Raw genomic sequence first — 27,378 nt, 5'->3', positions numbered from 1 at the left:
TTGAAGAGTGTGTTCTGAAATTTTTTAATTCAATTTTCTCAGTTTGTACTTTTCGCAAGAGCACAACCCTTACGGAAACTACCATTTCTAAACTATTCCGCAAAAGGCTGCTGTCAGGCTGGCTTCTGAAATAAAAGTTGTTTCGGGTCAAGATAAGGGACTTATTGGATTCCTAATTTTTCATTAAAAAAATTATCCAATATGTGGCATGCAATGACAACGGAAAAAGTGAAGTCTAATTTTATAGTGCCTAATTTTTTTTCAAGAATGTCGTAAAGAACCCGCAAATGGCCTTATCCTGCACAATAAACTACCTAGAAGTTATCTAAGCACAAACGGTTAGTACATCCTCATGATTATTAAATGACAGTAGTTTTCTTAAGCTAACGCACTTAATTTCTCATTATACAGCTGCGACTCCTTCGATTTGTGCTAAGGCGATGAAACTTGGAATATATTGTAATAAGAAGAAGACAGGACTGCCCTGAAAATTTTCTTGAAAATGATCAAACAGTTCAAAGCTTCACCCTTTAGCCCGCATTCTCTTTTAAAATGCTTCTTCGTGTTATAATGCTAGATCCTTTTATTTCATGGGGTCAGGCACTGAAGCCTTTGGGAAATTAGAATCCATTGTCGACAACAATCTCTTGCATATGAACATCAAGCAGGTATCACCATTCAGCCAAACATCCAGCTTGAAGTCATTTAATTCACTCCTAAACAGATTTGCGCCCAAAAGCTTCTCATTTTACTTCCATGGATTATTGTCAATTATGAAAATATCAGTGTCTTCTTGTGGCCTTAGCAGCGTACTCCGTTGTATGTCTGTATTAGATACAGCCATCATGATAGATTGTGTCCTCAATCATGGACTTTAGTGGCTTGCATGATCCAGCATGCCTGCTCAATCAGCAAGTGCTGGTCAGTCGGGTCAGACAGAGTTAGACAGGGTAATCTCCCAGGAGGAAGGGTTTGAGTGAATTAGCCATGTAAGTAGAATATCTGCAGTAGATTGTCTGCCGCAGTTAAGAGTTTGTTTCTACAAATATTTTTTGTTCACACTCGCTCTATCTTTTGTTTTATTCATTTATTGATACTTCAGGGGCCCCGATATGGGATTTCACATGAGGGGTGGGCTTGTGTACGGCGATTAATGGTGACAGGCTGTTTTTATACATTGCTATGATGAGACAGCTTCTTCAATGGCATCCTTGAAGCATACAGGATCACCGACGAGTGCCAGATGGTTGGGAAGGCCATTTCAGTCGTAAGCGGTGCGCACGAAGAATGGCTCATGAAGCGTAGTTGTGCGGGCATGTGGTGGAATGACGCTGTTAGGATGGATTATGTGAGGTGCTCAATGCACTGATTGAATGAATGAGCTGATTGTCACGAGGTGATGCATAAAAACACGTATGATAAAGGCACAGGCGGGAAGTTTGGCGACGAGAAGAAGAGAGTAAGAAGTTGCAACTGAGATTTCATTACGGTGATGCTGGAAGTGTACGAGTAGTTCGATCGAATGAAACGGGTGGCACCGTTTTGAGTGGATTCAAGAGATTGAGTAAAATTAGAATGATGTGGATTGAAGATAGGACTAGCATATTTGAATTAATGTCACACAAGTGTTTTGTAAGCCAGTCGTTTTAGCCAAGAAGGTGTCATTGGCAGGTTATGGCGGAAATATCCAACAGTTCGATTAGTGGAATTAAGTACTTGGTTTACGTGGCAAGACCATGTTAAATCATTAGTGAACCCCTAGGTATTTAAACGAATTGGTTGAAGCAGTAGTAATATTGTTAATTTGGTAAGTAGATGTAGTGTAGTTTCAGCGGCGTTGGAAAAAAATCAGTAAAGTTTTAAGAGTATTCAGTGACATCAGCCACGTAGCGCACCAATGTTTTATGCTAATAAGATCATTCTGGAGGGCAGAAGCATCGGGCGAGTTAGTTACAGGGCGGCAAAGTACACAGTCGTCAGCGAAAAAGTGAATGATACTAGTTAAGGAAAGGAGAAGTGCCCAGAAGTGCTTTGGGTTGGTCTGCAGCATAGTAAGAAGAGTAGTAGCATATAATTGCCATTTATTCAAGGTAGCTTTCTTGGAATACTGTTTCTCGATGGTGGAGCATTTGTTCCAAGCTAGTTCAGTGTTAATCGCTTTGGCAGCCGGAAAAGTTGTTTTTTCTTGTTTTTTTTTTGCATTTTAGTGTCGCATTAAACTACGAGGAACACGCTCGTTTTGTTATGGTGATAGTAGGAATACAAAGTCCTATCAAACGTAGTCATTTGGATTTAAATAGCAGCCAGTTAGACTCAGTGGACACAGAGTCGCCTTTGTCATATAAAGTTAGTACCTATTTAGACTTGGTGTTCGGAGAACTTTTAAGTAAAGGTCGTGTGAACCACGACATGGTCGACATATTTAGGAACCTGTATAACGTATTCACGGAAACACCTGATGTGTGCATTTCACATGAAGGGACGCAATAAGGTAGTTAAATCTTAACTTATTCACATGGGTGTCAGCAGGATTTTAGTTGGGAGTGGGCAAACCCATTGCGGTGGTAGGGGGGTTGGTGTAAACAGTCAAAGCGCGACTCCAAAGTGCCCAAGGAACATCATATAAAAGGATGCACAAATGAAGAAATATCTTCTGTTCTTAAGGATTCTACGTTTCACGTTTATAAATGCCCATGCATCACAGCAAGGAAACGCTCTGTTACATGGTGGCGTGTTTTCATTAAGGGAGGGGGTTGAGGGAAGTGCATCTATTGTAGAACAATGTACCTTTGAAATTCTGAATTTCTATGCACAGATTGCAACTAGCTGCACTGCATTATAATGAGAATACAGACCGGTTGCAATGAAGAAATTCCAATGGCGACTGTTGGTGGGTAGTAAAATACCCCAACGCAGGAAAGGGCAAGCCAGTAGCATGTCCAGTCAAAGACACGTAAAGCGTACACATAGAGGAAGGGCAAAACACGCATGCCTACAATACAGGAAAGATACTTTCACATTGTTTGCTGGAGATGCGTGGTTTAATCTTAATTGATAAGGAATTGATATTGTATGTCCTGATAGCAAACAAGCAATCATAGTGCAGTCTGTTTGTGCTTTAAATATGCGCAAAGTTCAGAAAAGCACCAAAGTTATGAATGCTAGCATTAGTGATAAATTTTGTCTACAAGGTAATAGTGGAAGACATGCTGCCATGCTTGATGTTTGTCAGATATTTCTTGTAGTATTCTCTTGTTGGAAAGAAATGCCATATATTTGCTGGGTAAAGGATTATAAATTTGTCTTAAAAAATATTTAAAATGCCTAAAATGAAAAAGTCAGAATACACCGTCAGAAAAAGCGTCGAGTCTGCAATGTACACTGTTGGCTTTGCAGCAGAGGCAGGAAAAGGAAAGAGACGGGCTTTGTGCGTCACCTGCGGGGGGTGGCCTACCTCAGCGCTTGCAAGCCTGCATCCCCGTTCTCTTCATTCCCCACACTCCTAACATGAATAACCAACTCTTAATGGCATATCTCCCTGCCATCTCCTTCCATTTCGTGCCTAGCCTTCGCTGCAGAACCAGAAACTCTTACATAAGTTCGGTAATAATCGCTCAGTTATTATTTCATAATGGTACCTTCCCTGCTGTTACATGCATATTTAGGATAGTTGGGAGATGACAGATACCACACCTGTGTTTCCTAACAGAAAAGCCTGATGTGGTATTGCTTTTGTGCGTGTATCTTGTGCAGACTATGTTGGACATCTCTTTCGCATTGTTGATGACCTTGTGGACAGCGGTAGCTTTGGTGCTGCCCACCTGACTGTCCTACCTTGTAGGCCACCTACATTCAGAAGCTCGTTTGAAACAGTGAGCAAGGGTGCACTAGTGCGGGACCACTTTTCAAGGTTTTCTTAACGAGATGAGAGTCGACGGGATGATGCAGAATAAATGATGACATATATCGGTCGCAGATGCCAAAACTGCTGCTGTTTTAAGGTTTTTCTTCTCTCATGAGAGTGTTCACATGAACTGACTCTTAAAAAAGAAAAAAAAACACTGCAGCAGCTGGGTCTCAAACTCATGCTAGAACGAACAAAGCTCTCTAATACCGCTACAGCCAAAGCAGCCTAATTCGAAACTGCAACACAGTCTCGTGCTGTGCAGTAAGCATTTTCGTCTTCATCAAATTCCAAAAGCAATGGCTGGCTCGTCGCGCTGTTACTGCAGCCACAGCTAACGGGACCCTAGAATGAGGGTCTTCTCCCTCACACTAACTATATAAATAAAAATGTTTTGTACTCCTCCAGCTGCAAAGTACTCTAGAGCTTGTTTACATGAAGGTCCATCTCAGGAGCGTACTTCCGTCTCCTCAACGGATAGAATGCCACTTCTTTCTCCTCACTGGTTGCCTCTCAGCGGGTTAGACGGCGATTGTTACCGAGAAGTGCCTCTGAGCGCAACCTAAAGGTAACATACACTCACTGAAAGCAGCAAATATTTACGGTGAAGGTAATTGGATAGTGTTACCGTTGTCATGCCGTCACCTCCTGTCTCTGTTCACAGCTGGTTTTGCGGCTGTTAAGAATTTAATATATCACATAATCCAACCTAAAGGGGAACATACCCCAGGCGAGATATTAATAGTTAAATTTAACGTTGCGATCTAAAAAAAGCAGAAAAATGTTACGTGCAGGATTCAAGAGATGTTTCATTCGCTCAGTGTTCAGGTAAGTAATCCAATGCGCCAGTGAAGCTTTTTTCTTTGTTTCATGTTAACAATGATCTTTACAACGGGGCAAAATACCACGAAAAGCTCTAGCAAAATTAAGGCTTTAAATGCGCTCTTATTCATTTTTACAGTATTTCCCCTGCCTGTCGCCAGGTGATGCTGCTCATAAAACCCTACCGCATACGCGCACACGCTGCTCATAGAACCCTTACCGCATACACGCATACGCTATCTAGACAAATGGAGATGAGCTCTGTGATCATTAGCTTCGGACAAATCTTTGAAGCAGCGTGACATAAAAAAAAAACAAAAAATTTCAGAATTATGGCGACATATTCAGTGTCGCAACAGCAACGCTCAGGTTTCGCTTTTCTCCAGTGAAGCTTCCGCAGTGTTGTCACAGCCTTTAGCGTAATCAATCACATGTTCGAGACCTACATTCATGCAGTTACTGCCAGTGGCGGTATAGGGAAGTAGCCCATATAAATCAATGCCGACGTATTAAAAAGATCTGAGTGGGCAGGGGATCAGCTTCTGCGTTAATGAGAACTGGTATGGAGTTGTGGCATTGGCATTAGGGACATGAGCAGTTATCAATCTTTACAACATGCAGCATCAGTATATCTACAACCTAAAACGTTTGTATGTTGCGAGAACACCAGCTTGAGTGTGTTGTGGTCTGACATCGCACAAGTCATGGTCTTCTCGGTCTAAGGTGCATGTAACTACAGGCCGCCATTTAAAACAGCTGTTGTAAAAGTATTTGCGGCGGTGTAAAAGTTGGTCCCAAACCGCAAAATGCGGGGCTTGCCGAGGGCAGGACAAGGAGGCTAATGGCTCAGAGGCTAACATAAAATCCATGACGGAGGAATGTACATGTACCTTTACACTGCTCAGACAGCATGTTGTTTAGACATATTACTTGGAGAATGGCATGAGACGTGGAATGTGCTGAGGAAGGGCCAGCAGGCAGAATGAAAAAGTGGGAATGAACATCTGCGTTCACATAGTTGTACGAGACCTGTAGGTAACAAGGGTGCCAAATTTGTGGCAGAGAGTCTAAGTTACCACCTCCTGAGTCTTTTCCTGCCATTCATGGTGCATTGTCGTAACAAATTGTATGCTAAGAATAAGGTAGCTGGGGCCAGCCAAAACCTGAAAAGGAACCAAAGGCTAGGAAATATCCTGGTTTACATTGCACACACCTGCAGCCAAACAAAACTATAAGAAAAATTGGGAACAGAAGGCTTGGTCTTGCAGTAGATATAATTCAGTTCATCAGAACAGACATGTCTTACCTAATGTGCCCAATGTTACTTATTTTTGTAAATGCTTGTGGTGGAAACTTTGCTTGTTGTAATGTGTGCATTAATACTGTTACATTCGACCATCTCCCAAAGGAAGGGTGGACTATTGTTGAAACTGCATTTTTATGTCTCAAGAACATGTCAAAATGTCTGTTCATCTTCTCATTGTTGTGTCAGGTGCTGCTTGCTAAGCGCCGGTTGGATTCTCCTCAAATTTCTGTTACATGAATCATAATGCTTACGAAGATGACGAAGCGGGTAGTGGCGCAGGGCGGAGTGCTCCGCCCCGCGCCACTGCCTGCTTCGTCATCTTCGTAGCAATATGTTCGCTGCATTCTGCTTCTTTTTTGTGCCTTCGTGACCATATTCTTAGCTCTCAAGGCAAAACACCAGTACATTTTGTTAGGAATGTGTATTTGTATCATGATGCAACTTGTTCAGCTTGTACATGTTCATCATTTCATAGATGTGCTCTATGTTCAAGCTGCTCACTTATTTAGAAGCTGCAAAGAAATAAGGAATTTTTGATGTGCAGTTTCTATTGCTGTGATTGAAAAAGCAAATGCAGAACTTTCATAGACAAGCTATGTCAAATAAGTACATGCACATACTCAGCAGAATTTCAGCTGCACATTATTTTTAGGCATAGTCACACTCTGATTGTCCCAAGATCTGTCAATGCAATGCAACGCCTAACGACATTGTCTGTTTGGCTAGTTGCTATAGCCACAGCCACAGCCACTCTCTAGAGGAGAATGTGTTCTTTTCTAAGGCCCTTGCAATCTCCGGGAGCAGTGAAGCCTTTTCTCACAGAGATAAGCGCTCTGCCGCCGTTACGGGTGCAATGGCATCAATGTTTGCACCCCGCGCACTCCTGTGCCAGCGGATGATGTGACGAGGTGACAGTGCAGGTGGTGCCAGTTTTGCACCGTGACCTGCTGGTTTCGTGGTGAGCACAGCCCCGAAATGAAAACAGAAGGTAGTTGTTTCAGCTGCGTGACGAGCATAATCCACTCATGAACTAAGTATTTATAGCAAACCTTTGCTGTTAAAACCACTGCAAAGACAAATAACTCGTTCATCTAAAAAATGCCGGGCATATGATAGATATTGTGGTCCAAATGCAGACGATGTTGTAGTGTACTGGTCCATTCCTTGCAAATGTCTCATAGCCTGCATTAAGCTAGAAGTTTGCTTAGTTACTGCGATATTGGCATGGATTATGAGATCAATGTCCCAAAGCGACTCAGCATATGATATACACAATGGTAGAGGGCTGTGTTTTGCGCACTCGCAGCAGTAATAGCTAGAGCAGTTGTAAAGCGAAATCGGGCTCTTGGTTAGGATCCGAACAGATCAGCTGAGGTATAGCACATGCTCCTGTGGAGATGACCAGTGCTGGGCACAATCTGGAGTGTTATGGAGGACTCACATTTTATTGCTGGCGAGTGATCCATAATATATGCATGCATTTCAGGCTATCATAACCTTCATTTAAGGTTGTCTTTAAAAAGTGCGGGTGGTCTCTGCTTCAGTTCCTTCTGTGTGTGACGCAGGCAAAGTTCAACTGCATTATGAGAAACCTAAAAACGTGAAGAAAACTTAGCACCTCTTCGTTACTCATCACATTACATAGCCTCATAACCTCATTACATAGCCTTTATCGCCAAGGCACCGTCGGGATGTAAGAAACAGACAGGTTTGCTAAACTGAAATTCTGGGGCCAATGCTTGGCACTCTGTTCACTCACATCACTCTCATTGGAAATATTTTTGTATTGTTTTGGCTGCTGACAAGCACCTACAAAGTCCATGACCAGCACCCTAAAAAGAGCCAATGCCGCACTTCCAATTCTCTCTTCAGCTCTGCTCAAGCAGCGACTACTGTTGCACCAAGTCATGCATGTATTGGTCATGTTACCTGCTGCCGCTATCACTCTAACCACGTTTTCTGTTAAGTTAATGCTGTTTTTTGTGTGCTTTGTGTTAGAGTCGAGTTGTGACTGTGATGAATGCAAACATAAAATAAAGAACGACTGACTTTTCTGGCATTTTTTGGTTTTCGTGCAAAGCAAACAAGTTTTGTTTTTTTACTCTGGATGCCTGAATCCTGCAATCGGGCCGTTGGCAAAGCATTCTGTATTTCGCCTACTGCGCAGCTTGGCAGCACCCTGCGATTTCTGCCTCCCAGCCAAATTCACACCTTCCGGGTGAACTGTCTGTACGCCATTTACCTGTATCTCTTAGTTATAAGAAAGAAAAAAAAGGAACTGTTTACCAAGCATCCGGAAATAGGCTGGCAAAGCATCACCATGGGCAATGACCACCTATCGTATCCGTTTTTGCAAATGCTGTCAGCTAGTGATATTTTTGGCATGGTTGCTAGATAATGGCTTATTTTATTTTTTTGCATGGCATAACGGGAAATAAGAATTCGTACATCAAGCCTTTCTGTTTATGCCCATTATGTACATAAAATTCTCAGATTAGCTTACAAAATTAAGAGGATCGAAGAAATGCATGGTTTGATTTATAAATATCAGTTAAATTCCGACTTGTAAGATGAAACTATAGTCATGGAGAAAGAACATATATTTTAAAAATTAACTAGTGTTGGCCATGGCGTTCTGCATTACGCGAAAGGGAGCTAGATCATGCTGCTCTATCCTTGCGATGCGCGGAAAAATCACTTGTGTTTCCGAGATATCTCCTTGTGCACGTGAACACGACACACACGTAATAAGTTCTTGTGCTTACGTGTGGATATCCGGTGCAGCGATGAGCGATGGTCGATTTTCTCTGAGGGCGTAGTACGCCACCTGTAAAGCATGCACGTTAAGGCATGCGTTCACGAAAGTGGGGTGGCTTGCTATGCACTCTGCCCCGTGAGGCACACGGGCGGCAATCTGCGGGATTTCGCGGCAGCACACCGAATCCCGTTCGCTGCCCCGACGCGGTGGTGCAGTGCAAGACGCCCGACTACTGTGCCGGAGTACCCGGGTTCGATCCCGACCGCGGCGGCTGCATTTCGATGGAGGCGAAACGAAGAGGCGTCCGTGTGCTGTGCGTTGTCAGCGCACCTTAAAGATCCCCAGGTGGTCGAAATTACTCCGTAGCCATCCACTACGGCTCCTCTTTCTTTTATTCCACTTTCACTCCCACCCTCCTTCCTTCCCTTACGGCGCTGTACAGGTAAAACAATTGCATCTTACCTGTACTCACATATGGGGCTGAAACGTGGATGTTAACCAAGAGGGTTCTACTTAAGTTCAGTACAACGCAGAGGGCTATGGAACGAAAAATGGTAGGGGTAACATTAAGAGATAGGCAGCGTGCAGATTGGGTCAAAGAAATACTCAAGTTACTAATATTCTAGTGGAAATCAAGAAGAAAAAATGGACATGGGCGGGACACGTAGTGCGAAGAGAGGATAACCGATGGTCGCTTACGGTAACAAACTGGATTCCAAGGGAAGGAAAGCGTAGCAGGGGCGGCAGAAAGTCAAACGGGCGGATGAGCTGAAGACGTTCGTAGGAGTCATGTGGATGCAGCTAGCACAAAACGGGGTTGATTGGAGAAATATTGGAGAGGCCTTCGCCCTGCAGTGGTATAGTCAGGTTGATTATTATTATTATTATTATTATTATTATTATTATTATTATTATTATTATTATTATTATTATTATTATTATTATTATTATTATTATTATTATTATTATTATTATTATTATTATTATTATTATTATTATGCACGCCGGTCACCCTGGTTTACGTTGGTGCGCGTGAGAGCTGTGCGCTGCTAGCTATCTCCCAACGGAAAAGTGCCTGCTCCGCCCCTGCTCGTCCTTTTGCACAAGTCGGCAGCGGTATCGGTGCTGCGGCGGGACTTCGGGAACTGCAACTGCTTCGTCCGGTGAGCGCGCCCACCGCTTCATTCTTTGAGAGTTGTCCTGCACGCCGGTCACCCTGGTTTACGTTGGTGCGCGTGAGAGCTGTGCGCTGCTAGCTATCTCCCAACGGAAAAGTGCCTGCTCCGCCCCTGCTCGTCCTTTGCACAAGTCGGCAGCGGTATCGGTGCTGCGGCGGGACTTCGGAAACTGCAACTGCTTCCGTCCGGTTAGCGCGCCCACCGCCTAACGAACGCTGATACCCATGTGTTTTTAAGAGGTTCCTTTGTTACTTTCTTTTTTCATGCCACCGACTGCTGAGTGTTATTTCTGAACTTTGCTGCATTGATATGGATAAGGGCGAGGAGTGTATTGTCTGTCAGAATACATTGCCGGATGACGGCCGTTTTATGAGATGCATGGACTGTAAAGAGCCGTATCATTTGGGACAGAACTGCTCAGGTATCGCTCCAAATACGTTCAGTACGATGGGCCCGCAAAAAAGAGACGTTTGGGTGTGCAAAACCTGCCGTACTAGCAAAAAACGCAGTGGCTCAAATTCGCAGCAGCTGACAGAATCAGCGGACAGCTCTGACGTACTTGCAGCACTTATGACAGAGATTAAAGACATTAAACGAAATGTCGAATGCATGCCAGAGCTTCATGCAAAAGTTGATTCTTTGCTTCTGCTAAAAGCAGAATTCACTAAGCTTTGTACAACGGTTCATGATGTCGAAGAATCGGTAAGCTTCCTTTCTGCCAAGTATGACGCAGTGGCCGAACAACTTAAAGCTGATAAGGAAGAAGCCTCGGCTCGTAATGAAAAATTATGCCAACTGCAGGAAAAGGTGCTCGCTCAGGAATCTGTGATTCAGCGACTGCAGAAAGGGCTTAACGACTCCGAGCAGCATAGCAGGAACGCTAACATGGAAATTCACGGCTTGGAAATGGAGAGAGGTGAAAATCTGATTAAGTTCCTTAACGAGCTGGCCGAGAAACTTGAACTGGAAAAGCCTGGTAATGGGGAAGTGGTGGCTGTCCACCGTCTTCCAAGCAAGAAATCATCGCCTCCTATCTTGGTGCGATTCTCTTCTGTTGCTGTTCGAGAACGCTGGTTCGCAGCGAGGGGCAAGCTCCAGAGCCTTTCTGATGCGGAATCATCGGACCAGCTATACTTCAATGAAAATTTGACAGAGGGCAACAGGAGGTTGTTTTGGCTAGCAAGGACTAAAGGCAAGAAAGAACACTACAAATTTGTTTGGGTTAGAGGCGGCAAAATCTTCGCAAAGAAAGACGAAACCGCAGCTCTCATTCGAGTTACTTGTGACTCCGATATCGATAAGATAAAATGAATCACGGATCCTTCACAAATCCACTAGAGTTTACAGACTTTGCTGCTTTTAGGGCAAACCTTGGCCGAAATACAGGTCAGGAATTCACGTTGGTTAACTTCAATATTCGTAGTCTTCGCAAGTATTGGGAACAATTCAAGATGTTGGCAGAGGAATTGGTAGGTTTTGTGGACATATTTGTTGTCACCGAGATTAATTCACCGGAATCCTGTTTACATTTGTTCACCGTGAATGGTTATCGTGCTAGGTTTGCCACACGCGCAGTGCGCCGTGGTGGAGGCATTGCTGTCTTTGTGAACCAAAAGTACGATGTTTCTGTTGTCGACATCTCGTTTGCACATGCGGAATGTTTAGCCTTAAAGATAGATCTATTGCATGCGTCCCTTACATTATTGGCTGTGTATAGACCACCATGTGCTAGCATAACACGATTTGTCATTGAACTCGAAGAGGCACTTCTGAAACACAAAGCAGATGACTTGTTCTGCATGGCAGGGGACCTGAACATTGACATTTTATGCCCAACTAAGATTCCTGTTTCTGATTACCTGTCGTCTCTTTCGGCATTTGGAATAGAAAACATGATCAATGCCCCTACACGTGAAGATCTCATGAACGGTCGACTGGTGAGGTCTTGCCTTGATCACATCGCTGTTCGTGCACTGCATCACACCTTGTCCGCATGCCTTATTTCACAGCGCTTAGCAGATCATTATTTCACTGCCTGTCGTTTTTCGCCGAAATATAAGCTGCCTGGAACCACTGCATCAAGTAGCAGGGATGCTAATATGCTAACTGTCACAATTACAGATGAAAGAAGATTGAATAAGCTGATAGGGTCCTTTAGCTGGGCACTCTTAATTGAAGGCGAACCGGTGGAGTTAGTTTACACTAAGTTCTGTAATAAACTTGACCAGCTGAAAGAAACGTGTACTCGGAAATTAGTGCGTAAGAAAAGGCGGAATCACAACTGGTTAAACTCTGAAATCATGCGGGCAATCGCAAATCGCGATTGGCTTTGGAAACGCTCTAAACGTGCTCCTAATAACAATGACCTTCGTTCTGAATACAGAACCGCCAGAAACAGGGTTGTAGCACTTATTCGATCCGCACGACGGCAGTACTTTCAGCAGCAGTTCCAACGATCTTATAAAAATCCTGCAAAAATGTGGTCTCTGATTAAACACCTTCGGGGAAACGATGGGAACCTGTCTTGTTCGGACGTTTTGGTAGACGAACTTGTGTCGAAAGGTGACGATTTCAATAAGTATTTTACGCTAGCGGCCGAAATGGCAGCAACACGGCAAAGCTTTAAATGTACTCTAAAACATTCTTCATCAGCTTCCGCGTATCTTCCAAGGCTATCAAAGGAGGATCTTGCCAGGCTAGTGTTTAGCTTCCGACAAAACAAGCCCGCCGGAATAGATGGTATATCGGCTGCACTGATACAGCGGAATTTTCCCGCTCTCTCGGACATACTGCTTTTCTTAATTAATGGGTTTTTGGAAAACGCTGTAATACCTGAAGATTTGAAAACTGCTATCGTAAAACCGCTGTTCAAGGGAGGACAAAAGAATGCTATCGAGAACTACAGACCGATTTCTATCCTGCCGATTTTATCACAGATACTAGAGAAATTCCTATTTGAATGTATGACTTCCTTCTTAGACAAATACGGTGCCATTTCAACCCGTCAATATGGGTTCATTAAGGGAAGAGGTACTACATTATTGCTTGAGGAATTTGCTGATGAGTTGTACGCTGCTTTCGATGAAAATACGTTTAGCTGTGCTCTTTTCCTAGACGTTAAGAAAGCCTTTGATACGGTTAATCATACTATTTTATTAGAAAAACTGTACCTTCTGGGCTTTCGAGGTCCTTTTTATGCTGTTTTAAGGAATTTCTTATGCGGACGTTCACAAGTAGTCAGAATTAACAACCAAATGGAACACAGTGGAAAGCTCCCTGTAAAAGCGGGTGTACCACAGGGATCCATTCTATCTCCATTGCTCTTTAATATATTTATAAATGATCTGAGCTCAGTAACATCCAAGTGCTTGATTTTTCAGTACGCTGACGACACAGTTCTGCTCACGAAGCATATAAACTACGAGACGGCAGTGAATGTGTTGCAGGAAAACATTAATTATGTCATGAAATGGTTTTCCGATAATGGAATCTCGGTGAACATAAACAAAACGAAAATGATATGTTTCAGAAATCCTTTAAAGACACTACTTATAGATAGACAAGTATTCTTGCATGATCATGATTCCCTCCCCTGTTGTTGCAAGCCAATAGAATATGTTAACTCGATCAAATATCTCGGTGTTGTTTTTGACAGCAGCTTATCTTGGCATGACCACTTGGCATATCTGTGTGCTAAGCTACGGAAAGTTACGTGGTTACTCTTCAATATGAAGTCTTTGGCGCCGATGTCAGTAAAAAAAACTATAATTCATGCACTCGCGTACAGTGTTCTCAGATACGGCATAACTACATTTGGGCCATGTCCTTCACGCTGGCATTGCCGTATTGACAGTATATTAAAAAACATGTTGAAGAGCATTGCATACAATTGTCACATACCATCCGGCACGGACGTCTTTCAGTTCCTAGGCCTTCCGTCATTTCATTCTCTTTTTGTGCAGACCGTTGTTCACCGGCATTTTTGGAATTCCGACTTTTTAATTATTAATACTCCTGAACGGAAGTTAAGGAAAACATTACGTTATTATATACCACGGAGTGTAACTAGATACGGGAAAGCAAGGCGCTGTGCTTATGTACCTGAAATCTTTAATGAGTTACCGGATGAAATTTTTGCGGTAACTTCTATGCGTAGCCTAAAGATGCATCTGAAAGCCCTTTGTTGATATTTGTATTCTTTTGTCAGAGTGAAGTTATGCTTACAAATATATTGGTTAATTCATTTATATTTATATTGACGTCTACTCTGGGTTTAGAGTTGAATTTCTCAATACTCATGCTGTTAACCTGTTTTATCGCCCGTTTTTTTTTTTTTTTTTTTTGCTCTCGCTTGGGTGTAGCGAGAAGCGTTGCTATATCTACTGCCTTTTTTGTAGTCTTGGCCGTAACTGCCGGGCCCAGTCCCTCAAGCCTCTTGTTGGCTTATGACGGGCCTGAACCATATTGTATCATCTACAAAGTGGCAATAAACATTATTATTATTATTATTATTATTATTATTATTATTATTATTATTATTATTATTATTATTATTATTATTCATCGGCCGACCGCGACCGCAGATGCACCTGCAATAAAATTACATTTCATTGTAACGCGTAGGGTATACCGTGTGCAATGCAGGCAGAAAGCGCCATAATGACGACTACATGCCACCGCTGATTATATACCTACATACTCCGAAAAAAAAAACACCGGAAAGTGATTCAGTAAGATATGTTGTCGGCCTAGTTGGTACAGTACCTGGTGCAGTGCGTTGCTGCAGTGCGCTCGCCCTGCACCCTGCCATGTGTGTTTCTGCTTTCGCGCAAGTACAAGATGCCGGAAAGTGGCAAACATTACATCAACGTTACCGTTCGTACGTAATACCTGTTATGGCCGACTATACTGCAATAGGCACTGACGATGAAGACGTAATATATGTTTATCTTATAAGCTCTAGCAACCTACAGCGATAGTGATAGTGAGCAGAAGGGGAAAAAATAGATTTCACAAACTGACAGGGCAATATGAATGAAATATATACAACTCTGATGAAGGCCCCGTCTAATGAGCTGCGCCGCCTGCGTTGAAAAATAAAAGTAAAACTTGAAACTTCCAAGAGTTTTACCAGTCAACGTTGCTTCTGCGCTGAACGTGTTGCGCTTGAACTTGTTCAGCATTCATCGCTTCGCCGTCGTCATCCCTGGCAAGCGGATCGAAGCGAAAATGATTCTAGGGATCCTCAATTGCGTTTTGACCGCCGCCCTCGCTGGAAAAGGCGTCGATGTCCTCGTATTCCGAAGACGACACACTTTCATCGGAATCTGAGTCTGGCATAGCTATTGCTTGGCTGGGTTCGCCGGTGCAGCATGTGTATGCGAAAGCAGACAATGAATAGCAGAGTGCGTCACTACTATTGCCCCCAAGTGACCAAGCCAGTGTGTCGCTTCCCTAGCTGTGATGTCATGCCCTAATCCGGCACTCGGAAACCGAAACCGAAATCGCTCAGTATAAACATGCCATAATAAATTATTCATCGGATATATATGATTCCTACATTGTGCATCATGCTCCCTGAAACAATACGCGATGTTTGAAGCAAAGAACGCTTAAACGAAAAATGAGGCGTCTATACCCCTTTCAATACCCAAGATTTCTGTTGAGCAGCCGCTCGTTTGTGAACGCGTATGCATACGCTGAAAATTGCGGCGAGTGTGCAGTGCTATGCCATGAATGAGGCAACAAGGTTCATTGCGAGCGCTCGCTTCACTCGTGTACAAGACGAATCTATTCATCCTGCCGACTTCGCTCACCATGAAGAAGCTGCACTTCGAAAAATGAAGCTGAGATGAGCTAGACGAGCGATGGAAACTCCCGAAAAGCGAAAAGAGAGACTTGCAAGGCGACGCCGCAAGGAGAAAAAAAAATAGTGTCACAGGAACAACAGAGAAACGATTCGGCCTCGTCCAAGACTACTACTGTTTTCGCATTGTATACCCTGGCTTAGCTAAGTTAAGCCGCTCGCAATATTTATTGAAGCTGTCAGTCCGGACAATTTGAACAAGTAGAGTACGCAAAGAGCCCATTCGAGTGCGTATATTTTGTTGAGTTAATATGAACAGTGATGGGCTGCAAGGCCTGCTGCAAAGCTTGTGCTGCAATATATAACGCTTTGTTTTTGGTAGGTGTCAAACCCAGAGGCCGAAGATATACATACACACGCGTGATACGTAATAAGCACACTATCAGTCTCGATAATAATATTCTACTAACACCAAGAAAGCACAAAGACAAGAATTTGTACACTATCTACGGAAGACAAGATGGCAATAACTACCGTAAAGCAGGGTCCACGTGATGTGCAACCTGGAGAACACCTAGTATTATTATTCATTTGTTCCGCATTTAACACTTATTACAGAGAATAAGAAGGATATTCATATTAATGATGATAATAAAACGGAATAGGTTTAACCCTCCTTCAACCAGCTCAAAACGCGCGATAACTTCCACCTTGGTGGCTGAATGGTTAAGATCCCCGGCTAGTGAACCTGAGTGTTTTGTTTCGGACCCAGTACACTCCTATATTGTTCTATAGGTGTTAAAGCATTTAATGAGCATTGTCTAAACCACCATAAAAACGACGAAATCCTGGTTTGACCTTCTGAGACCTTGAAGGTAATTCAGCTATACCCCGCGTAGTTTGTGTTCCCCTCTAAAATATCTTTATCCCCACATAGACACTTAAAATGAAGAAGACGAAATGAGGCCTTGTGAAGAAAATATTGAAGCGATAGCTTCACTAGGCGAAGTAATGCCAAGGTCACTGTGTGCTTCCGATGACCTTGAAATGACAAGTTGGAACTTAAACCACAACCACTTTGGGTAGTTATGTTCCCATCAAAGGTGAAGGTCAAGGTGAAAGTCACAGATCAAAGTCAAGGTCATGGCCAAAGTTTAATTGACGTGCGAAGTAGCTTAACGCGCGGCGAGACACATGATAGCTGACGGCGATCTCGAGTACATAGAGGTGCGCCGCGCGCCTCGGCTGGAGCTATCGCTTCACACTAGGTAAGGGATGGAAATGTACGAGACCGAAGCTGACGCCACGTCAGGAGGAGGAGGGTAGATGGTTTCTTGATCAGGGTAAGGGAGAGCGATTTCGTGATACGATACCACGCGCTCGCGAGGACTGTTCCACTTTGTTCCTCGCGAGGACTGTTCCAATCCACTCTGTGTGGGTCACCTAAAGCTGATTTTGAACACATTATGATCAAATGCCCCGAATTCTACTCTACAGCCATTTGGCAACTCTTCGACCTCGAGCATTGGGAGACTGCGGTGTCCAGCTCTGACCCGGCCGTTCAAAAGCGGCTGACGGACTCGGCTTTGGGAGTCACTGGGGAGCACCAGCTTCCGACCACAACACGCAGCCAAGAGCAGACCCGTCTTTAGGATGTATTCAATTAAGGCTCCCAAAATTGCATAAAAGGTTTCACTACCACCACCACACAAGGTTTACCCGAGGCTAAACCACAGCCAATTGTTTTTTGCCGCTCAGAGGCTGAAAGCAAGATGTCTTCTGATGAACACCTTAATGGCATTTTTTATTACGTCTAAGCACATAAGTATTATCATTCGCCGACGGACGGCATACTCTGGAATTGCAGTACGGTCCGTGGAGCTTTCGGTCTAGAACGCACTCTGATGCGCCAGTAGATGGGAAAATTGAGTAAAATCTCACTAACAAAGATTCGAAATTAGCAGTAGGAAAACATTTATTATTTTAGGCACTTTAATTTTTCTGCGCATTTGTTTACACCGAAAATAAACACCATTCAATTTATGTATGAAAAACGTCTCCCTAATCTCTTGCTAATGGTTAGTTTTGAAGCTTGTTCAAGGATAGTATTTGTAATGTGTTCAAATCACTGACCGGAAATATGTACATGGCTTCACAGGGAAACGTTTGAAAGAGGCTGAACATGGGCGCTATAGTTACTAAAACATAATGTAAAAGGGCTTCAATATGACCTAAAAGCATAGTACATTGAAACGACGTCTGCAGTACCGCAGGTTAAGGTTTCGCGAATGCTTAACTTACAGATTCAACTAGTGACCATAAAGCTCCGAGAGGCGTTCATTTTCGATATTATATCGTCACATGTTGCCGGGATGGCAGTCAATGAGGCTGGGGAATTTGGTCTTTGACGATGTTATTATATCTCGTAGGTTACGGTATCTTCTGTAAGCAAATATAAGTGTTTCTGCGAATATGTTCTTCAGACGTTCGTATTATATGCGAATATCCTGTTATTTTTGTAGGACTGCGGAGACTTTCAGTGCGGAAGCAAAATCAGTAACAGCGAGGTTAGTATGCAAGATGTGAGTATTCAGTCTTCATCACCAGTGCGATTTGTTGCGTCATTGATTAGCCGAGTTAGTATACTTATATTAGATAAGTGCGCTATATGTAGTAGGGCAGTTGCTCTCCAAATAGTATTGTGATGAGCGAATTCGTTTGAAATGAACTAGCTGGCCGTAGTGTACGCCGCTTTTGGTATGCTTTGCACGACTACAATACAATTGCAGCTGTTGCAAGCGATCAGCCGGCTTTCGGCAGACTGTTCTTGTTAAACTATCCTCCTGAAGAGAGCGTAGGACGAAACGAAAATTGTACATTTAGAGCACGAACGTCCAAATTATTCATTTAAAGCTGTCAAACGTAGTAAAAAAAGTTTTGAGAGAACTGTACACATTTGCATTGGAGAAATGAGAAAGCAAGTGCTCTTGCTGCTCGTGCATAGCTCCTATTGTGTCATTACTCAACATTTTGAGCGTCAAGACTCGGTACTTTTGAAATTCATGACTAGACATTAGTCATGGTTCTGAGTTTGACTTAAAAAGTTATGGACTCCACGGCATAGGTCGGCGGAAACACTCATGAGTGGACTCACTCGGGCTCACCCAGGCTCACATTCAGATCATGATCTTTGTCGTGAGTGAGTCCGGACTCACATTCAGATCGCTATCTGAGGTAACTGAGTCTGTCCCCAGATTCATGTAATGATCTGAGTTGTGAGCGAGTCCGTACTTACATTCATATTATGATCAGACTCGCTAGATAGTCGGTACTGATATTCACATCATGATCTGAGTCATGAATGAGTTCGGAATTGCGTTCAGATCGCGATCTGAGCCGTTAGAGTGAGTTCAAAGTCATGCTCAGGTCTGAGTCTGAGTCCGGACTCACAAGCAGTTCATTGTGTGGGTCGTGGTGAGTCCTATCTAGTGAATTCTCATGAAACGAGATTAATTCTTGGTCAGAGGTTTAATAATAATGATCATGTGTGATTATGAAATCAGCACGAGTCGCTCATTAGGTCCTAGAGAACACACGTTGTCAGTCTACTTAATACTGATTAAGCTTCTGGATGAGCCCATGGTACGCAGCAGCTTCCCTTTTTTCCTTGTAATTATTCTGGCTATTACTTTATGCTGGTTAATCGTACCACTTGTTCTCTTTTGCGCGCTCCTTAGCAGCGGCTCTATATTCTTTTTTTGGTCTTTATTTATTTCAGAATGTTTCACGAATGGTTTCACGCAATGCTGCTCTTTGGTCCAGAACGACTCGAATGAGTCATGCACAGCTAGTACTGACGTCAGGCTAATGATGTTAGAGCCGATTGTGTCGCCGTATTTTTAACGTTTTCTAGTTACGCATAACACCACCGTCCAAGAGTCACGTAAAATCTTTCTTGTGCCGTTGGTCTCATTGCCTAAGCTGTTTCATGAGGTCGCAACCACGTAAGCTCGTCTGGGTAATTCAAACTCAGCTCGGTATAACTGAAGCTCGACCGCAGCTAATCTGGTCCAAAACCGATGATCAGCCTAATGCGACTACCGCAAACATGATGGGGACCTAACAAATTTGGTCCAGGACCAACACAAATTCGACCCGCACACCTCTAAAAACTGCATTCACTGATTTGGATCAAAACCGATTTCCAACCTATTAAGACGACAGGAAGCACGATGGAGACCTCTATATTTAGCCCAGGCCACCCCCGAAATTACCCATCCATCCAGAAATTTGACCTCAGCCAATTTGTTCAAGACTAGGTACTGGCTTATGCCCCCCCCCCCCCCCCGCCAATGTGATGCACAAGTAGAGAACAAAGTGGGCCTTTACGGTAACTGAATAAATAAAATAAATTGATGTGCAACTTTTTCAAGTAGGTAAGCCCAATAGGAACCTCCCAGTTCGGTACAGGCCACAGCCAAATTGGGCACATCCGCCCCCAAAATTCGATTTGGCCTATTTGCATCAAAACCAAAGTCCATTCAGTACTGATCATTCCCGACACAATGGTTGCCTCTAAAGCTCCATTTCCAAACTTTGGCCTCCACAACCTCTGAAATATGACCTTGCTAATTTTCACCAACTCACTGCTCAACCATTATTGAATTTTTGGGAGATCTGAAAATAGACACATTATTCACTACCCAGGCCGAAGGTTCAGCGCCCTTCCATGGAGCCAGATGATTCAGGCAAGAGGAGTTTTAATATGCAGCAGAGGCTGCAGCTCCGCGGTCATCTCCCATGTCAGCGGAACACGGCGGTGTAAAGTAGCGCCTCAATCTACGTTTTAAGAATTTTACATCTTGCTTCTACTCTTCCGGTGCCCCGCCAGAAAAACACATCTCCGTGAGCGCCAATTGGTGCCTTGGTTCTCACGGCTTGGATAGAGACTTGAAGCTAACAAACTTCTCTAGTGGGATCGGCACAAAGAAGATTGCATGGGTGAGCTCGTGTGAGTGCGATGAGCAAGAGGATCCGCGTCCGAACGAGAAATTCCATTCATTCATTGTCTCAAGCCAAGTGGTGTTCTGCCGAGAGACTTGTTCTCATGGTCGAGGAATGGCTGTGAATCATTTGCGCCCAGCCGGCGCCATTACATCTAGGCGACATACAAGAATCCACGCACAATATCTGCCCTACGGATATCATTGACCTGGCCGAACGAGGGACTTTGGATATATCAGCATTCTGCACCGACGGCCGAGCGCCGATCACACACAATGACGTCAAAGAGAGGCATGGTTGGATCTATTAAGGAATAAAAAGGGGCATGAGTTGCTTAGATAAAATGCTTTCTAATAAGAACATTGTTTATTGCAACTGTAATTAGTCGTTTTATATATGCCATGTGATTATGTTCTTAAATGAGTTCTCGGCCGTTTTCAGTAACGTTGTAAGAGATCATTTAGTGAACAAAAGTCTTATTTCAAATCTTGACCATCGTGTACGGAGCAGTCAATTATGGTTGGACATCGATTTTGTTGCAGCTTGCCCAGAATAAAATTTTGGGATGTGTTGGTCAAATTCGAGGATGGCCCCGACCAGATTTAGAGATAACCATCGTGTTCGCTGTAGTCGAATTAGGTTGTGCATTTATTTGTCTAAATCCACCGAGGTCAATTTTGCACTTAAGTGGATTGAGTTTCAATAAGGTCACATGATTTTGACCTCAGGGAACAGCTTAGCCAATCAGAATTGTAGCGCAATAAAATGATCGCACAAGATTCTTGGTCAGCCGAAGAAAAATACACAACCATCGTTATAATGATGGTCTATGATATCTATGAAGTGGCTCGAAATTGTTAATAATTCTGAAATTATTATTATTAAAGAATCCTCCTTTCGTGGAAGGATGTGATGCCATCATCCCGGAGTTTCGAAAAACACATCTAACGGCAGTGTAGCAGACGATACGAATGCGCACCATGCGAAATGGTCATGCCAACGCAGGTAGAAAGCGAAAGCTCGCCACTTTTTACCCTCGGGGCGGAAAACAGTTACAGTGATTGCAGTGTCATATTCACGCAGCATGGGGGAATGTTTCGGCGTTTTTATCTCCAACTCATTATGCATGCAGATGCTGTCTCTGCACTGTAGGGGCGTGTAGCGCCGGCCATGGTACCAGCTGTGTTTGACGGGGCGGAATGAGACGTGTTCTCAAGGTGCGGATTCACGACATAATATTAAATTTATTCTCAAAACATAATTCGCAATGAGACAGTGTTATCAGAGAGTGAAAGAGAGAGGTCTGAAAGAGCAAAGCCAGGTGTCTGTTGGCAGGTGAAATCGTCTCGACTTTTTTTTTATTTACGAAAGGCGCATATGCGCGAGGTGTCTTGAGTTATGAGCTCAATACGGTCACCGCGACTCTGGCATAGTGCATGGGCGTCGTTTCCCCCCTGGATAATGAACAGGCGTGCAATTATAGGATTTCACCTACGAAAGTTGGCAGAGGCATTTACGCACACCCCCTGAACAGGTTTGTGTGAATGCACCTGTTGCAATTCGTGTCAGGCGCTATTTGCGCGCTTGAATCGCAATTCTGCGCTTAACCCACGTGTAAATCAGAGCTCAGAAGACAACTGTAGCTTGATTGCAACGCTAGCGCACGTCCATTGTCCCGACCAGAATGCTGAAACAGAAGCGTACAAGAAACGCGTGGCATTTTTCTGACAATGGATGATTCACGCTTTAGTATGTTTCTGCCTCCAGAACGGATGTTGTTGCAGTAACGAAAACGTTCTCCATGCACAGAGAATGCTCATTCTGTTGTAAAATGATCCATAACCTTTCCGAAATCAATGGCCAGACGACACATGCGCATCTCCTACATATGGGATGCGCATGTCGGCCAGAAACCAACGCTGTTTTACGTCCAGGGAGCTCCACTCCGCATGTGAACGAGCATAAATCTTTCAGGAGAATCATGTGTACCGGGAGGTTTCCTTGCCGTTGCAAACGGTTGGGCGAAGACGACGACTTACAAGCTCCCTAACCAAGTTCAGCTGATTGCGTACATGGAGAAAGGTGGAGCACGATACTCGCGGCAAACCACGAAGGGCAAGTACCCTGAAGAAGGGTACATACGAAACCTTATGTTTAACAACTTGTCATCGGATTTCTCTTATGCCCTCCTTCGCATTATTTGCCTGCCTTCAAAAAGAGGCAGCTGCAGAGTCGCAGAGCTCGAGATCATCATGTATCGGGCAAAATACGTGTTCTCACCGGCCTGTGAATCTTCTGTCGTCACGGTCGCATTGTTGGGGGCTCACGAAGAGGGGCCGGGTTTATTTACGACAAGAGAAAGATGTCGCAACGGAAGCGTAAACTCGGTCTTGTCGGTGCGTGTTTTTACGTTAAACAGAGACTTCGCGGGAACAGTCTCGCGCCTGAGCCGCCCCCCCCCCCCCCAATCCTTTCTCCGCGTTCACCAAAACGTTCATTACAGGCTGCCCTATAGTAATAATCCAACGAAGACATTAGTAACGGCACCTCTGGCTCGCTCGAGCGAGGCCAAAAACGCGTACTGGACCGCCAGTGTGTAAACATCACTCTTACAGAGCGACCGTCCCTCTTTGTGCTGTGTTTTGCTAGCTTACGGTTGCGTCGTTGCCGGCCTATTACTACTGCGCTAAGCAAGGAAGATATAATCTTTCGCCGGTTATTAGTTTGGGCTGATAGGTTGAATGGAGACGCGGAGGTGGTTTCGCTGCGTTTAAGGCATTTCGGCTTCCTCCGGGCTACGTCGTTCCCGGGAAACGAAAGAAAGCGGGCCATTCTGTTCTTGCAGGTGTACTTCATCTTCGTTTGGCCCACGCCGCGATGAGGTGCAGAGGGTAAATGCTGTCGCCCTCTAGTTCGCTTGTTCGTTTGTGTTATACATTAGGGGTGTCTGCTAGATCGCGTGAAATCTGTGCGCATAGGCAACTTTCTTTTCTTTCTTGTATTTTGCCTCGTCACGTTATACCAGCGCTGGGTGCCGTTTAGTGGATTTTGTGCATTGTACCCTCACGCGGGATCAGCTGGAAGAGCTGTGGGCCCACCTATATAAGCGGTTAAAGGCTACTGCTGCATAAGAAGGCTGCCGGTGAGATGGTATGCACAATCGGACACGAGCCGAGGGACTACGAAGAGATGTCGAGAATCTAAGGAGTTCTCGTTCTGAGCTTCAGACAGAGAAGGAATGCTCAGGCGGCTCCATGCAATTCCATCTCTAAAGTTTTGTCCGTCTTGACTGTAACCATGCTATTCTGATTTATAACGATTTTCTTTTTCATTTGGCGAGGTATGCGTCTTCGTCCTGATCTTTCGCACCCAATGTTAATCAAAGAAACAATTAAACAACCTTTACTGGCGCAGTCGACAGGATAGGCAACCATTACCTCGAGTTCTAGTGCAGAACACCTGGCCGTCGAATCTGGAGCAATAGGATGGCGCTGAGGCATACCGTCAGCGAGCGGCAGCGGAACTGCGTAGAAGCAGAACTTTGGAATTGATAGGACCCAGGGACCTCAGTGGCATAGCCTGGCCAGGCAGCCTTCAGGAAGTGTCTCCACGGCAGGGAGCATCGGCGTCGGCAGAGCTATGTGACAGCGGATCTTTAGAGGGACTGGGACCTAGGGATCTCCCGGGTGCAGACGCCCCAGGCAGCCCTCAAGAAGTGGCGTCGCGACAGGAAGCGGCGCAGCACAACGCAAGCAAGCGTCGACGGGGGCACTGTTGAGCGGGATTTTCTTGATCCGTTAGAGGAGTTACGGCGCGAATTTAAAAGGGGTGTGTGGTGAAGACGCGCAGGATGATGGCGAGCATGGTAGAGAGTAAGACAGAGGATAGCGGTACATCAGAAGTGCCCTAGGGTACAGAAGCTATTGTGGATGAGCCCATAAATGAAATGGTTAAAGCAGAAGGCAAAGTGCCTGCTGCAGAGATGGAATCAGATGCACTCGCTATGCGACCCCTGCAGCTGAATGTTGAGCTGCAAGGACTGAAACTGAAGTCAGAATAGCGCATATCAGTGCGCAGAGGTATGAGTTGGAGTATGGAGGTGGCAGGCAGTCTGCGACGAATCTGAGGTGAATGGACGGTTGCAGACATGCCTAGACCCACCACCTCTGTGCGCGAAAGTCCTAAAACGACTAAGGTTGCCGGCCGACTCAGACGTACTTATGTGGTTTAATGAGGTCGAAACGATGGTTTTCACTTACAACGTCCCTGATTCCAGTAAGGTGCACCTGATAATTCCGTTTCTGATGGAGCGGGTTTGGTACTTATTACGCGGAATGGGATATGAGGCCTGCAGTGATTACAAAGCGGTGAAAGCGGCGGTCTTGAATAAGCTTCAGCTAAGCCCGGCTGAATACTTGGAAAGATTCGAGAGGACGACAAAGCGTGAGGAAGACCTATGGGCTCAATTTGCGTCTCGAATGAAGACTAACTTTAAATACTACCTCTGGGCGCGGGAAGTAAGTACAAATGAAGAATTGATCGCGCCCATGGTAGCCGATTGTATGAAGTCGAGCCTTAGCGTCGAGGGCCTCGAGCACACTCGCCTGCACGAGAGCGAGAAATTACTCAAGCCCGAGGAAGTTGCGAAAGCAATGCAGACATACGAACACGCGACAGGGGAAGGTCGCGCAGGGAGACAGGCAGGTGCCCAATTTACACAAAGAGAGCACCCTGCCCAGAAAAACACTCCACTGGAGCCGAGCCGCAACTCGCACGATGTGAAAACAGAGACGATATGCTACACTCGCAAGAGCACAGGTCATCTGGCTAAAGAGCGTCCCCGAGCATTGAGTGCAAGGAAACCAGCGCTGGAGGAGCGCGCGCGTACATGGTGACTACAGGAGACATAGAACGGCGAAAGGCGCCCCTGCGATTGATCTTGAAGACAGCTTTCTGACGGAAATAAAAACGCCTCAGCGACTAGGTGAAATGCGGAAGTCCAGACTACAAAAAGCGCAGTTAGACTGCGCTGGTGTACCTATAGTGGCGATACTCGACGCGGGCAGAGAGATCACGGTTATATGAGTAGACGTCGTGCCGCGTGCCTATCGCGAAACATCGGGCACGATCAAGGTATTCTCAGCTTTCGATGATGCCGTTCAAGCAAAGCTGTTGAGCCTTTCGGTCGCTCTTAGGCCACCCGCGTGGCGAGGAGAATTGGTCAAAGTGCAGGTCATTTGCGCACAGACCAATAAGCTCGCGAAAGGAGTGGATTGTCTCCTGTATAAAGAGGACTGGGAGCGGATATTGGAGACAAACGTAGGTGGCAGGGCGCCGGATTCTGCGGGAGTCCCTGGATCTGACGCCACAGCTGGTCGCCAGGATAATCAGTCGGGCGTTGGAAGCGAAACTCTTTACGAGGCAATTGTCAGTGCAACAGGTGAAGAGGCACCGCGGAATGAATGGCTTGACGAGGAGGAGTCGGCTGACGCAGGCGAGAGCCTCAGCTAGCACGAACAATTATGCGCAGCACATGTGAGCGATAAAAACCTTAAAGGGGCTTGGTCTGATGTCAAGTCTCGAAGAGGGGGAATGTTTGTTTCGAATTAATTTGGAGACCTAGTGTACGCGCCTCTTGCAAGAGCTAAGCAGAAGCAGTACGTGAAGTTCCGACTGACCTGACGAAATTAGCCTATCTCGAAAAAGAGCAATGCGTAGAATTAGCCGAGGTTATTTCAAAGTTTCTGGACGTATTCAGCGAAACCCCCGAAATTGCTGTAGTAGGAACACATCTGATTGTGCTCCAGGACGGAGAGAGACCAAAACGAGCCTTCCCATATACAGTGCCCGAACTTCTCAGAAAGGAGGTTAGACACCAACTTGATGAGCTATTAAAATATGGGCTTATATACCCAGTCGAAAGCGACTATGCACACCCAGTTGTAAGTGCAGAGAAAAAGGACGGGTGAGTTCGTATATGTGTTGACTATAGAGCTCTGAATGCGGGAACGGAAACCGACGCCGATTACGTGAAGGGTTATACAGAAGTCGCCTCATCGCTTACAGCGCTCACGAAGCGTGGAGTGCCGATCTCCATCTCATGGTTGGACGACGCTCAACGGGCCCTCGAACAATTTGAAATGCTTAGCACCCCAGATGTTCACAAGCCTTACTTGCTGTTCACAGATGCCTCTGAGATTGCGGCTGGCGCCTGCATGACGCTAATGGACGTGAATGGTTGGCAGGGGCCGATTGCTTTCGTCAGTCACCACTTTAGTTCAACACAGTCGACGTGGTTCACAATCGAGCGCGAGGCATGTGCTATAGTTTGGACGCCGGAAAAATGCGACTATTCGGTATTGGGGGCCACAATCTACGTCATCTCTGACCTTAACGCTTTGTCTTACTTGACTACGTGCACGCAGCATGGGACAAAGGTTACGAGGTGAGCTCTCGCATTACAGCGCTACAGTGTAACGGTCACACACCGCAAAGGAACTAAGAACGCTAATACTGACGCGTTGTCCCGCCTGCTCAACTCGGAATGGTGGAAAGGTGACGAACCCTAAAGCCTGACCCCTGGTACTCGGGAATGCTCCC

General features: G+C 44.9%; 1 pseudogene; it reads right to left on the bottom strand.

The window, feature by feature from the left end:
* Positions 1–8,130: 8,130 nt before the first annotated feature.
* On the bottom strand, positions 8,131–15,308 carry LOC146200250 (uncharacterized; annotated as a pseudogene).
* Positions 15,309–27,378: the final 12,070 nt, after the last annotated feature.

Source organism: Amblyomma maculatum, chromosome 2 (assembly GCF_055883805.1).
Source record: "Amblyomma maculatum isolate TAMU_Amacu chromosome 2, ASM5588380v1, whole genome shotgun sequence".
In the NCBI taxonomy this organism is placed as follows: Eukaryota; Metazoa; Arthropoda; class Arachnida; order Ixodida; family Ixodidae; genus Amblyomma; species Amblyomma maculatum.
Note: the sequence above shows the minus strand (reverse complement) of the source record. Positions and strands in the feature narration are given on the sequence as shown.